Below are 14,520 nucleotides of genomic sequence, written 5' to 3' on the forward strand. Positions count from 1 at the left end.
AAAATGGCATCTACACCTTCTCCCTCCCCTCAAAGATCAGATTTTTAATGAGCACAGAGAAACGTTCCACTTTCAGCAGATAAATGTGAAAACAGCCTTCTAGTGTAAAAATCTGTACATACATCATTCTGCACAATGACGCTCCAACATCCAACTGTAAAAACAAGAAGAAAAACATATTTTTGAGGGAAATACTGTGAAGTTAACAGAAAATCAGTGAATTTGTCCTTGAAGGGTAAAGTTGAGTTTGATGTTAGTTTCTTTGAGTCGAAAACTTCTTTCTAGACTCTGTTGCTGTGTCAGTTAGCTTCTGCATAGCTGTGGTTTAGTGCAGGTTCAGCTAAACTAGAATTTGCAGGGGATTAAAATACAGCTCTGTGTTCAGTTGAACCTGCAAAGGTTCTGATGAACTGCAGCTAAATTGCAAATTGATAAGAATTGTGATTAAGTGACCTTATAAAGTTGCACAGCAGTGACTCAGAAGATGGTAATACATAAAATTGGTCTCAGATTTCTGATTGTACAGTTCAGTCAACCATTTTACTAACTGCTGAGAAAGAAAGAATTAAGAAATAACATTATAGGACTATAAATTGTGTGTTTTGTCAGTTTTGTCCGATGTTCCTCATTAGTGTTCCTGTGTCTCCTGTGTTCTTGCTTATAAGCATTCTGAGGGCTGCTGCTGCTCTCAGCCTGAACAGAGCTTTTTCTTCTATCCGGGCTGACAGCCTTCTCACCTCCTTCTGCCTGATAAGAAACTAATGAAGGTATATTTCCCATACCAAAGAATCTATACTAATTGAATTTTGAGACAGATTGTATATAAATATTACAACAAAACTTTAAGTCCCTAAAGGGATTTACTGATCTCATAGATAAAAGAAAGGAACAAAAGATATACAAAAGCCATATTTTGTCCAGGTCTCCAAAAACTCCTGGAAATCGATTCTTAAAATCAGAGTTAGAATGTATCCAGATTCTCCCACATGCTCCATAAAGGTGAATTTACACTTTTAACATCTATACAATTGCACTTTTTTAAGTGGCATAGTTAAAGTTATTTTTTAAAAACATGAATGTATTACAACCTGAAAATAAGATGAGCAGCATAACATATGAAATGTGGATTAAATATGTACTTGACACATTGAAACAAATGTAATCTACTTCCTTCGGCACACCTTTTCAAGTCCTGATGTAGAACTATTAAAGGAATAGTTTAGCATTTTGGGAAATATGCTTATTTGCTATCTCTCCGAGTATGAGATAAGAAGATAAACATGTCTGTGCACTATGTATGGAGAGATGGGTTGTGATTAGCCTAGCTTAGCATAAAGACTGGAGGCAGATGGAAACAGCCAGCCTGGCTCTGTCCATGTTTTTAAAAATCTGACTAATAACTTGAAACTCATTTGTTTAATCTGTACACAAAGAGATGTAAAAAATACTATATATGGTTGTGTTGCAGACTATTGATGTTTTATTGTGCTATTTATTAAATTATATTAATATGGCTACACAGTGTCCTGATTTCTCTTCTGTGTTGTCATTGATCCCCCTGAAACAAGTGAAAGTCTGTGACAGTAAAAAACATTTAGATTCATTTCACTAGTTGCACTGCTAACATCTTCATGTGTTTAGTCATGTCAAGACCCTGTATTTGTGCTGAGTGCTAAGCTACATCCTAACTTGGACACGTCTGTCATGACCTGCAAAAGTTTAACAACAAACAGTTGCAATTATCTACTGAGAGAGGCGCCCTTGAGTCAAAACTACGAGTCCCTATGGCATGTGGAAGCACATACTGTACAAATCCTGTTACAAATAAATATCCACAATACAAATCAACAGAGCCCACAAATGTTAGTTATTACCACCTTGGCACAAGACGCATTTTCAAATCCATTTTTCTCTGTATAAATGAAAACACAAGGAGGTCAGAGACTGGATTACTAAGAGATGATGCATTACACAATCTGAATCATCACAGATAAATAGTGCAGATGGAAAATAAACCTGTTTATATCTGAGAGGTGTTCTCTATCAAATGCCACCCTCATTTCGAATGGGAATGATGCTGCCTCATATTCTCTTCCGCAGCGTGATGTGATTTGATTCCACCTGGCAAGCAAGGACGCAAACAATATCAGAAGAAAACAATTTGGTGCAATTTGGCGTCGAGCCGGCCAGCCAGCTGCTTGTTAGGGTTCACATGTGAGATGTATGGGTAATGGAGAGAGTTGGAAGCCTGCAGGAGGCCGAGCTCAGTGAATTCAGCCCAACATTGCAGTGAAAGTGCAGCCAGAGGCCCCATTTCTCAACACATTTACTCAACAGGGTCTCATATCGAATCCCAAATACCTTATATTTGCTGCATGTAGCCTGGCCTTGCTTTGGTGGTTTTATATTGTATATGTTTTCTGTCAATCTATGTTTCTGAAGTACTAGAGTGAAAGTACATCTTGGACTGTCAAAATGTCTTCTTGACAAGATCTTGTGCCCAAAACCATTGTCTGTGGTGACTGTGTACACTTGCAAACTGAAAAAAAATCACTACATCTGGTAGAGATTTCAACACCTAATCTGGCCAACCAGTGGTAGGCACAACAGCAGCAGCATTAAGCCATAAGAAGATCATGAATGTATTAAAAGAAGTGGATATTGTGCTTCAAGATGGCATCCCACTTGTTTTAATGAAAGTTGCTCACAGGGTGCATACATCGAAAAAGTTCCTCAGGCTTCTGTGTTTTGGGGCACATAGAACATGAACATTAGAGCTTCTGTAATGTGCTGACAATTTTACTTTCACTGACTCTCTGCATGGCAGTTCCCCACCAGAGAGATTCTCTGTCCCAGCGTGCACCGTGCAGGCTGACTGCAGTGGTGACACTTTTTTTCATGTCTGTGACATATTCTACAAATATAGACACTAAAACTGTAGACGTTGAAACTATAGTGAAATGTCAATATGACTATCAACAGATCATTTTCACTGTCTATTTTTGCTGAGAACCACACACGTCACACAGAAAAAATAGGCAAGACACAGAATCTCTAGATGTCGTGCAGCTGTGTGGCTGCTCTAACCTGTTAACATGGCACAGAAATGAAAAGAAAGAGGTTTCGCGATGCACACGCGCTGCTCTCGCAGGCAGTGTGTCCAAGGTGCAAATTTACTGCAGTACAACACAATAGACAGAGAACATTAGTGTTGTTATGTGTGGTCCATGCACTGAATGGGTGGTCATGATGTGCAAGTTGGTTCATCGTGTTAAAACACTTTGACAATCTGCTTTGTTGGACAGACCAACATCATTTTAGCCAGTCACATTCTAGCTTTGACCTACCATCTGGTACAGTATGTAGAAAGGTCCAGTGTGTAGAATTTAGTGGCATCTAGAGGAACAAGCTTGCCAAAAATAGAATATGATATTCAGTATATTTTACTTAGTGTATAATCCCATGAAAATAAGAACTGTTGTGCTTTTGTTACCTTAGAATGAGCCTTTTATATCTTCATAAGGAGCAGGTCCCCTTCCACAGAGCCTTCTATGTTGCACCACCATGTTTCTATAGTAGCCCAGAATGGGCAAACCAAACACTGGCTCTAGAGAGGCACTTTTGCATTTTTCAGAGTTTCGTGGCCACCGTAGGTTCTCTTACACGCTTGGAGGGGCAGGGTCTGGCAGCCAATTACAATAGGGTTGCCATGATGCAGGGTAAGTGGGGTTGCTGCATGATCTGTTCGGGCTTGTTCACCTTTTTTTTAACAGCTCTAAAGTGTTACTTATTGATGGATTCATACACAAAAATCCCCAAAAAAGTGTTGGATAACATCAACAGTGCAGGAACTTCAGATAATATCGGAGGCAGTGCAGCAAGCAGCGCAACAGGTGCTGTGATTGAGGTGGATGGGGTTGCTATAAGCTTCTTATGCTACCTGTAAACTTTGGCTGAAGGATTCTAGTCAAGTCAATTTTATTTATATAGCCCAATATCACATCGCCTCAAGGGGCAAAACAGACTTGCTAATGCTGCCTGTAAAATAAGGCTAAAGGATGCTAACATTACCCGTCAACTGAGGCTGAAGGATGCTAATGTTATCTGTAAACTGAGGCTAAAGGCTAAATTTAGTCCCACAACTTAATGGACTAGCACGCTTAAAAATAACGCACTGATAACAGCTTGAAAGCTGAGCATTTTTAAACTATTATTAAGGGCAAAGCTGATGACATATGAGACCACGTTAAGGAAAACTAAAACCACTGATGAGCGTGTACAAGGAGCTCCCTGATGTTTTACACTTTTAAATGTGTGTTTACATTATATTATAGTAAAATATAATGAGGTATGAAACAGATTAGGAGAAGTGCAAAGAACTGCAAGAGTAGACTATATAAAATGTTGTATGTAAAGTTGAAATTGAACAGTAAACTGTGTTTCTCAACTTGCAGCATGTGAACAAAGTGACACAGTGGTCACATTTTTGTCCTGCCATCTTATTATGCAGTGCCCCCTCTGGCATTGTTGGTTATACTACCACAAAAGCAATTACGCTCAGGGCATCCAAATGGCCAACAGCAGCCCTGATCTAAGTTGCCAAAATGTTAATATTAAATGTAGGCTTTAACTTTTCCTACAGCCTCTGGTAAAACTGAATTGAGGTTGATTTGATACTAAACAGGTGAGTGTCTGTGCAGGAAAACACTCACTGCTCACACTCAACTGTGGTGCACATAAAATATCTTTTATGTGCACCACAGAGAAAAAATTCATCCAGAATCCTTTACCTCTGGCAAAAATGGTAATACTTTCATCTCATGTTGTTGCCAGAGGTGTGTGTGTGTGTGTGTGTGTGTGTGTGTGTGTGTGCATGTATGTACATGAACACTGCAGCCATAATATGAAGTGCTCTGCAGAGGTTAATTGGAAAATGCGGACTTGACTTTTAATGTGCAGAAAATTGAAAATGGGTGCTAATAACTAGTGAAGTCTCTCTTTCATGTTGGCATGGCTCTACATGTAACAGTCACCAGGGTGCATGACTCTACATTGGTTTTGCAGGCATCATACATAAGATCTGACGCAGACTTCATTAAACATGGCTGAACTTTAATCCTAGCTCAGTGATATTGATGTACATTGAAGTGGAGAAACTCACAAGTCATCAAAAGTCTCTGAGGTTAATTTAAAGCGATTAAAAGTTACTCCTGTAGTATTTGATTTCAGTGAAGTGCACTACAAATAAAACTTTTAATATTTATTGGAGGTTTAATCAGATGATCGTTTCTGTTCAGCGGCAGCAACAACGGGAACACAAATTGCTTCACAAATGTGCACAGCACAAATCAACAGTAAGCTGGATTAAATGAGTTAATTATAAAACCATCTCTCTGATAGAGCTAAATCAGTAATGGAGTTTATTGGGGTTAACTGATGTCAGATCAATAACTAGACCATATTACAACGATATTGGGTATCTGGGAATTTAAAGGGGTACTTCACCGATTTAGGATTGCACTTCCATAAAGTTGGGGGACTTGCAAGAGACAGATTTTTTAAATTAATGGTAAAAATTGAAGCAGCAGAAGCTGAGATACTCTGATTTTCAGTCCCTAATAAAGGTCACACTCCAGAAACACTAGATCCTACATTTCCCATAATGCTTTTCTGTCTTATGTGGTAATGAACTGAGTATCTTGGTCTCTGGTGTATCGGTTGGACTGAACAAATTATTGAATGGTGTGACGGCCCTCTGGCTTGCCATGACCCTTAGGTTTGTGTCTTGCCTTGGGCTGCTGTGTTTGTTTCTCCCTTTAGGTGCAGGTAGGCGGAGATTCAATTAATGCAACTGGATGCACCTGGCCAGTCCATCCAGAAGGCATTTAGGATCAGCCATTCCATTCCTTGCTCTCTGACTTCATTGCTGGCTCTCCCCCTGGCACCACATGTTTCTTTTGTTTGTTTTTTGTTGCATTTCTCTTTGGTTTACACCCTACACGTCCACACATCAACACTACTGATCTACTGATTGACCACTTTAATTGATTGATTTTTGCATACAACCGTTTGTATTCTCCTGTTTTTGTCATGGCCTCAGAGCCGGGTCGTAACAACGGTTTTAGGAAATTGTGATGGGTGTTTTCAATATTTTCATTTTATAGATGTAACAATTAGTCAGTTAATCTGCTTAATCTTAATCCTATACTTTTTTATCCCGAGAGCTCAGGTACATTTTTTGTTGGTTTCAACATAAAAGTGACAGCTCCAAAGCTAACTGAAATGTTTTGGTTAGACAAAGAATGTTTTTATTTTTCATCTTCTTCTCTAGACAGTCTAGCTGGTAGCATTGATTAGTTTTTGTTTTCCAATTTTGTTTGCAATGTACATTGATTTGGTACATTTGTGTCAAGTGGAAACAGATTTTCTTAAAAGGCCCTGCAGACAGGTTTTTTCTATTTTGAGTAATTAGACCCCTGCTCAGCATGAAGCTGGGCTTCATCCTGCAAACATTCGCAGGTCAGAGTTCACCTTTGTTCACCTTTGACCAGGCAGATGTGTTCAGATGGCCAAGAGAACACCACTACAAAACTGTAGTGTCACTCTGATCAATATTTGTTTGTTACCCGCATCAGAGACCTGATGTCATTTTCTTTTTCGGGTTAGAGTGCAGGTAAAGTTTGTTGAATGGAAGTGTAATCCCTCAAGAATGATAAAGGTAGAAGTTGTCCTACCATGATAGGTGCAACTAAACTAACAGGAGAGCGAGGGAAGTTAATCAAGTACAGGCTATGCACAATAATGTGCTGTTTTCTAGATTAAGGAGAGTGTAATGTGGTTAAGTGGAAATAGACAAATAAGACGAGAGACTGAATTTAATGTGAAATAGGCCTATTTTATTCTTTTAAAATGAAATATCTCTTCTACTGAGTGTGCATGATTTTTTTCTTCTGCAGTCAGTCTGCTCATCCATGCGTAAGTAAGCTTTTATTTATGTATGTGCATATTTCATTCAGCCATATATTCATTTTCTTAAATGTTGTTCAATAAGACTTAATGGCATAATTTCTCCTACATCAAAGAATATAGAAACAAACTGATATTTGCTCTCAGTTCTCAAGTCTTGAGGCCAGTTAAATTCTTCTAAAGGCTACCAGAACAATATACAGTAAACTGTCTTTCTTTCACTACCCTGGCCCCTGCCTATTGGCTTAACATGCAGTCATTAAGGTGCAAATACAGTATTGACAAGCTGCAATTATGAGACATGCATGTCTCAGGATGGTGGATGCATACATTTACAGTATATCTGCTGTTGTACCTGATTACATTGTAAGCATATTAGATAAGATATTAGATTTGTCTCAGATTTTGTCTTAAAATTGAACAGTTCCACTTATTATTTACTCTGGTCGATGTACATCTTCATAATATACTTAAAAATAAAATGTTAAAAAGAAGTCTATTACAGACAGACAGTTCTGTCCTGGATTTCAGACCCTGCCCTTCTCTCTCTATCCAGCGGTGTATTTTTCAGCTTTTCCTGCCATTCCTCACCTGATCATCACCTGCCAGCTAACTTGTCCCTCGTTCCCCTCAATCATCTACCTGCAGGTATATGTGTAGTACCTGCCAAATATTTCTAGTCATCTGACAGTTAGTCCATTGTAACACTTCAACTGTAGTGGTCCAGTCTTTATTCTTTATTGCCTGCATGTCAGTATATGACCTCCGCCTGTTCTTTTTTTCCTGCTCTATCCTCTCCCTTTTTGGACTTGTTTGCCTTACCTGATGCAGACCTTGTTTCTGAAAATCTCTGTTTGACCTTATCTGCACACAATATAAAGACATTGGTTGGTCTGAAAATGGACATCATTACTCATTCAGTTATTTATTTATTGGATGTAGAACATGAGGGACTGTGGACCAAAATTTAATATATTTCTGCACAAATGCAGAATTGGGAATTTCCTGCTTTTTAAACTTTAATTCTTGATCATACATTATAGAAAATAATACAAATATTTTGTGTCTTTCATAATTCTAAAATTTCTTTTGTTCACATGAAAACTTCAAATTGCTGACCTCAAACTATAAATTGGCCACACTGACCCCTCAAAAGGCCTTCTTCACAGCAGACATTTTGACATGTCTTTGCAAGAAAAGTACAAGTTAACAACTGCATATACATCTTAAGGTGTGCACATCCTAGAATCCTGGGCTATGTCTGGCATCACTTCCTGTTTACTATATAGTGTACTATATTTACATTTAAGTATAATTCATGCACTATAGTCATGTATCAACAATTCCTGGAACAAAAAATGTCCATGGCATATACTCTACTTTCTTCTCACAGTTCCACAATGCCATGTCCATCCATCCATCAATCCATGCATTGATTTTCCGCCGCTTATCTGGGATCGGGTCGCAGTGGCATCAGACTGAGTAAGGAAATCCAGACATCCTTCTCCCCTGCAATGCCCTCCAGCTCCTCCTGGAGGATCCCAAGTCATTCCTAGACCAGTAGAGATATGTAATCCCTCCAGCATGTTCTGGGTCTGTCCCAGGGTCTCCTAGCAGTTGGACATACCTGGAACAACTCCAGAGGGAGGCATCCAGGAGGCATCGTAACCAGGTTCCAAAACCACCTCAGCTGGTTCCTTTCGATGCAAAGGAGCAGCAGCTCTACTCTGAGCTCCCCCCGGATGTCTGAGCTCCTCACCTTATCTTCAAGGCTGAGCCCAGACACTCTCCAGAGGAACCTTATTTCGGCTGCTTGTAAGCGCGATCTCATTCTTTCAGTCACTACCCAAAGCTCATGACCATAGGGGAGGGTTGGAATGCAGACTGACTGGTAAATTGAGAGCTTTGCCCTCTGGTCCAGGTCTTTCTTCACCATAATGGTCTGGTACAACACCTGCATTACTGCTGATACTGCACCAATCCGCCTGTCAATCTCATGCTCCATCTTACCCTCACTCATGAATGAGACCCCGAGATACTTGGGGCAGCAACTCACTACCAACCCAGAGGGAGCAGTTGACCTTTTTCCAGCAGAGGCAAATGGGTCCCAGGTGAGGGTCCAGACCAAGAATGATTCATAGACCTCTAAAAAACTGGGATTCATAGACCTGGAAGAGGGAGACCGGGGCACCCTCCTGGAGTCAGGCCTGGGAGTGGAGCTTGCCGGCAGGTGTCTTGTGGCCGGGCCTTGACCCATGGGGTCCAGTCAGGCACAGCCTGAAGAGATAACATGAAGTCGCCGCCCTGTGGGCCACCACCTGCAGGGATAGAGAGACCTGGACGTGCTGATCCCAAGCATCATAAACTAGTTCTAGGGATGTGGAACATCATCTCCCTGGTGGGGAAGGAGCCAGAGGTAGTGCGGGAGGTGGAGCGGTACCAACTAGATATAGTTGGGCTCACCTCTACACACAGCACCAACTCTGGAACCAAACTCCTAGAGAGGAGATGGACAATGCAATGTGTTGCATTTTATAGATGAGGACATTTTGTGGACTTTGAAGTCTGATTGGCAGTGGCATTTCAAAGTCACAGTTTGATTGATGTCCAATGACACACATTGTATCTACCTATCGCTTGCTGAGACACTTATATGGAACAGACCCATCATCGATCTCATTAATTACACCTTTGCTATCGTTTGGAGTATTGGTAGTGTTTATGGATGCCACGTGAAGGATTTTTTTTTTTTTATAGTATTTTATAATACAATAACAAGCATTAAACAGAACAGCATACAGAACAGAACGTACATCCGACCCACCCAAAGACGCTGCGCAGTAACAAAACAGGGAAGAGAGAAGGAAAAAACTATCATAATGTTTCCCAGATCCAGCTTTTGATTGAAATCATAAGTCAGTTTCTCCAGTGCCATAAAGGAAGCAATCTTTGCCATCCACATTTCAGGAGAGGGGATCTGTGAAGTCAAAAATAGCAATAAAATACATCCATCCCTTATCCACCACCACTTATCTGGGTCCAGGTCACGTAGTAAAATACATGTCTTAGCTAAATCAAAAAGAATGGTTCACAACATAATGAATCTACATCAAAATATCCTCAGTAGTAAAATGAAAGAAAGTCAATGCAAACTAATAACATGCTAAGTAATAGTGTGCATGTCTCTCCAGTATTTTTGGACATAGTCCGAGGACTAAAACAGATGAATAGGAGAAGTACCTCTGTGAGACTTACACATGTAACAAAGATTTTTAATGTAGGTGAAGTAAAACATACAATGAGTAAACAGATTCACGTGTCATGTATTCTGGCCAGAGCACAGCGGGCTCTTTGTCTGCATTGAGTAGCTTAAAGAAAATAGATGATCATCAGTCATGATGATATCATAAAGAGACTATTGTTGTGTACTTAGTAGCCTCTGGCAGGTGTCACACATGGCATTCAGTCTCACCCTGAGGGTACAAAAACCAAACTAGAGCAGGGAGGCAGAGAGGTTGTTGTGTGTGTGTGTGTATAGGAGAGGCGAGAAGGAGTCAGGAGAAGTAGTAAAGCTTCTTATCGAAACTCCTCTGGCTGTATTGATCACGGAGACGAGCACTAGCATGAAGACCTCAGGGGAGATGGGAGGTTATGATGAAATGATGCTTCAAATTTCAATGGAGAAGAGCCCGCAGCTGTGGTGTGTGTGTTCATGGGGAGGTGGGGGTGCAGGAAGACGATGAGGAAAAAGAACTTGAATCCAATGTCTCTGAGAGACATTGCTGGGGGGAAAAGAAAGAGGACAAAGAAGGATGGAGTGACACTGAGGAGAGGGCAGCACTAGATAGAGGGAGACAGGAAAGGCTTTGCTATATTCACCACAACTAAACCCAGCAGTAATTGTCCCATTATTACAGCTCAGCAACACCAATTGTATAAATAAGCAGTACTAAGTGCCCCCTATGCTTGTTAAAATGAGCATGTATGTATTTGCTAAAAAGAAATCAATGATCTTTGAGGGAAGTCACACCAACAGTTTTTGGGGGGGAAGATTTTGATGGAAAACTTAGTTTCGGCCAACAATACCAAATTGTGTAAAAAAAAGTGTATCAGGCCTTGTAACTGAGTGCATCGTGCCTTATAAACAAGTCACATGGACTCACAAGCAGAACATTTAAAATTTTGGTGACAACTCAGAGTTAAGATCAGAAATTCAAGCAGTCCTCTAATCAGTTGCCCCGTGGTGCATGTATTATGTATGGCTCTTCAAGCATGAGTAAATGCTGGCTGCCGGATGTCAACATGTCTGCAATACCTATAAAATTTGGGATTTTGGGACCATTTCCTGTTGCTGGCTTGCATTGCCTTCTCACCACAGTTTGTTTGGAAAAGACTGAAATTTACATTTTAGGCCTCTCTGTGCAGCCCTGTTTCACTGCATGATTTAAATAGATTTGTTATGTGGTTTGAGCAAACCACCCCCTACGTGACTGAACAAACTGTACTCATAAATATATTTAATTAATGACCTAGGAAATAAATGAGTCACATGACAGACCAGTCAAACCTGCAGAATAATCCATGTCAACTTCAGGTCAAACGCTCCACTGCTAGATGTGAAAGTGAAGCGCTTCACTCCTGCTTTGCAGACAATGTTTATGCAAAGTGAGACTGTAGAGGTAGAAAATGTACATGCTTTCTCATGACATTTCATAGTTTTACTTTGTTGTTTGGTCAAATGTTTAAAACAAGTGTTCGGTTTTAATTTCGGTAGTGACATTGTTGTCAGACAGCTAATAAGTGTGCAACTTGTGTATTGTGTGCACTTCAAGTCAATTTTATTTATATAGTGCCAAATCACAACAGAAGTTATCTCAGGGTACTTTTCACATAGAGCAGGTCTAGACCATATTCTTTAATTTACAGAGACCCAACAATTCCCCTATGAGCAAGCACTTGGCGACAGCAGCAAGGAAAAACTCCCCTTTAATGGGAGGAAACCTCAAGCAGAACCAGGCTCTAGATGGGCGGCCATCTGCCTTGACCAGTTGGGTTGAAAGAGAGAGAGAAGGAGGGGGGAGAGGGGAGAGAGAGACACAGAGAAACACAACACTAATAATAATAATAGAATTATAACTAATAATAATAGCTCTATATATCTTTTTTCTCTATCATATGCAAGCGCACACACACACAAAAAGAGCTTGACTCTGCAAAATGTATTTAATATGTATTATATAACCTTCCTAAAATTGAACTTTTATATGAATTTTTCTCACATTTTAAACAGATACATTACATTTTGCTACACACACATCTGACAGTTAAATTAATTTTAGATAAATGTTACAAGGAAATAAAAGCAGTGGATAATATGCTACCCTGTGTGAACCAACTGTAAACCATTTTGAAACCTCACCTGATATTCTGTGGCTCTGTCGTCTCTTGTATTCTGTTGTTGGGCTACACAATTCAAGATGTGCCTGCAGCAAATAAAATGGTGCTTCAAGCCAGCAGTTTGACTCTGACATCACAGCTCACCAGAGACCCTGCAGCTCCACCTGTCTGTATGTCTCTGTGGTGGTCAAGTTGCCACTGCTGGAGGAATTCTCCACATAAAACAATAAATGGCATTCACAAACAAGCATATTAGTAGGGCAAGCTTTAGCTAGTTTACCTTATGAAGAAGGTTAATGCTGTACAGTAATGACCCATACACATGTCACTGGTGTTTAAAATTTTGTTTGGACTGATTACAGCACATGTCCTCCACTACACAACGTTACAATAATAAAATTAGTTGATGTTAAAACAATGTTTAGCTATGATCAAAAATTAGCTGACACCTTTAAGCCTGAAAGGTATTATAATATTGACCATCCAGCAATTCTGTTTTTTATCATTTAAACCAGCCATTCTCAACCAGAGTGCCATCTAGTGGGCCACAGAGGCAGTGGTATGCCAAATGATTAAAATTATTTTTTGACTGGACCACAACCGCACTCCATGGTGCGTTTTGATTTTATAACTGAACTAATACCAGGGCACAAGCTTTTTATTTCTCCAACATTTTCTCATCACAAATGATGAACAACAGCATTAAAACACGAGTCTTGCAGGTAAAATATGAGACTCATGTAGCATGTAACCTTCAGGCAGCTGCTCTGAAGGTGCGCTTGATTTGACTGTAACTGCAGTAACCAGGCTGAGATAAGCCTCCTGAATTTGCGTCCAAAATACTGTCAAAATTTTAATTAATAATTTCCACAGCAGCCTCCTTAACCAGGAAAGAGGCAAAAAAAAGGCACATATAGGCATGAGAGAGAGCGCACAGTTAAAGCACCTCAAATAACCATCACTCTGACAAAACACTCAATACAGAGTGAAAAACGAGACATCCGCCAAGTGAAACAGATGAAAGAGCAGGGGGCGATAATAATAATTAGAATAGTTATAATTAGAAGTAAAATCTGTTATCTTTCAAACCAAAATCCCAGAGTATAAGTGGAAAGTATTGTTCTTGCACGCATTTTCTTTAACTCAAATGTAGCTTAACCATGTCATGTGATAGGCGTCTTCAGTACACTTTACCAGCAAATATTATTGGAACCACTACAGAAAATTGCAGATGAACATTTAATATCCAGGAATTCACATTATAGACACTACCACTGACCACTACCTGTAACAAACTGGCCACAATTTCACATATTTGGAGGTTTATGTGTATGATGGCTTTTGTTTGGCCATTTGTTCAAATGCTGAAAACTACCTATGTTTATGTTGTCCTGACATATGACCTCTCTTAGTAGCAAAGCTGTAAATAGCATAATGTTGCTGCAAAAAGTAAGTAGTAGTAAGGGATTTGACTGGATGGTTGGACTTAAACCATGTAGGTGATCTTTCATGAGATCTCTGCTGTTTCCAAGGTCAGAAATTACAGATGAAGGTCAACTTTGAAGCCAACATGGATAAGATGCCCTAAAAAGTGAGAATGATTGAAGTTTCAGCAATGTTACATGACAGACTATCTGTTGATGAAGACCATGCAAACTTCAGAAATAGGAAGTGGACCATGAGTGGTTTTGTCAACTGCTGCCTCTAAGGTGCCTTCTTTACTCAACGTTTAATGTAGATTGATATTAGAGTAACATGTCAGCAGATGTGTACAAAGTCAAATACTGTGATGTCTGTGAAGCCCCTCAGAGTCAACACTGGTGCATGGAGGCCGGATTTTGGACCCACTTTTGCATTATGACACTGTCATTGAGCATAATAACAATTGGATGATACTAATTAGTACTTGTTGTTCTAAGTCTAGTAAGTCTACTGACACTTAATACGCAAGTGTACACAGCTTGCTGTAATGTGGAACACAACATAAATTCACTTGCTGCTGATTAACTCACATGGTCACAACCTTTAGAAAAGTGTCAATTAAGGAATTGTACTGCCCTCAGGTCTATTTTGAATGGTAATTATAGTGGTACTAATGATAAATAAAGTAAATTGTCACCTGTCAAAATACAATAATGTTTGCTGGTTGTGTGTAAA

This window comes from Thunnus thynnus, chromosome 23 (genome assembly GCF_963924715.1).
Source record: "Thunnus thynnus chromosome 23, fThuThy2.1, whole genome shotgun sequence".
In the NCBI taxonomy this organism is placed as follows: domain Eukaryota; kingdom Metazoa; phylum Chordata; class Actinopteri; order Scombriformes; family Scombridae; genus Thunnus; species Thunnus thynnus.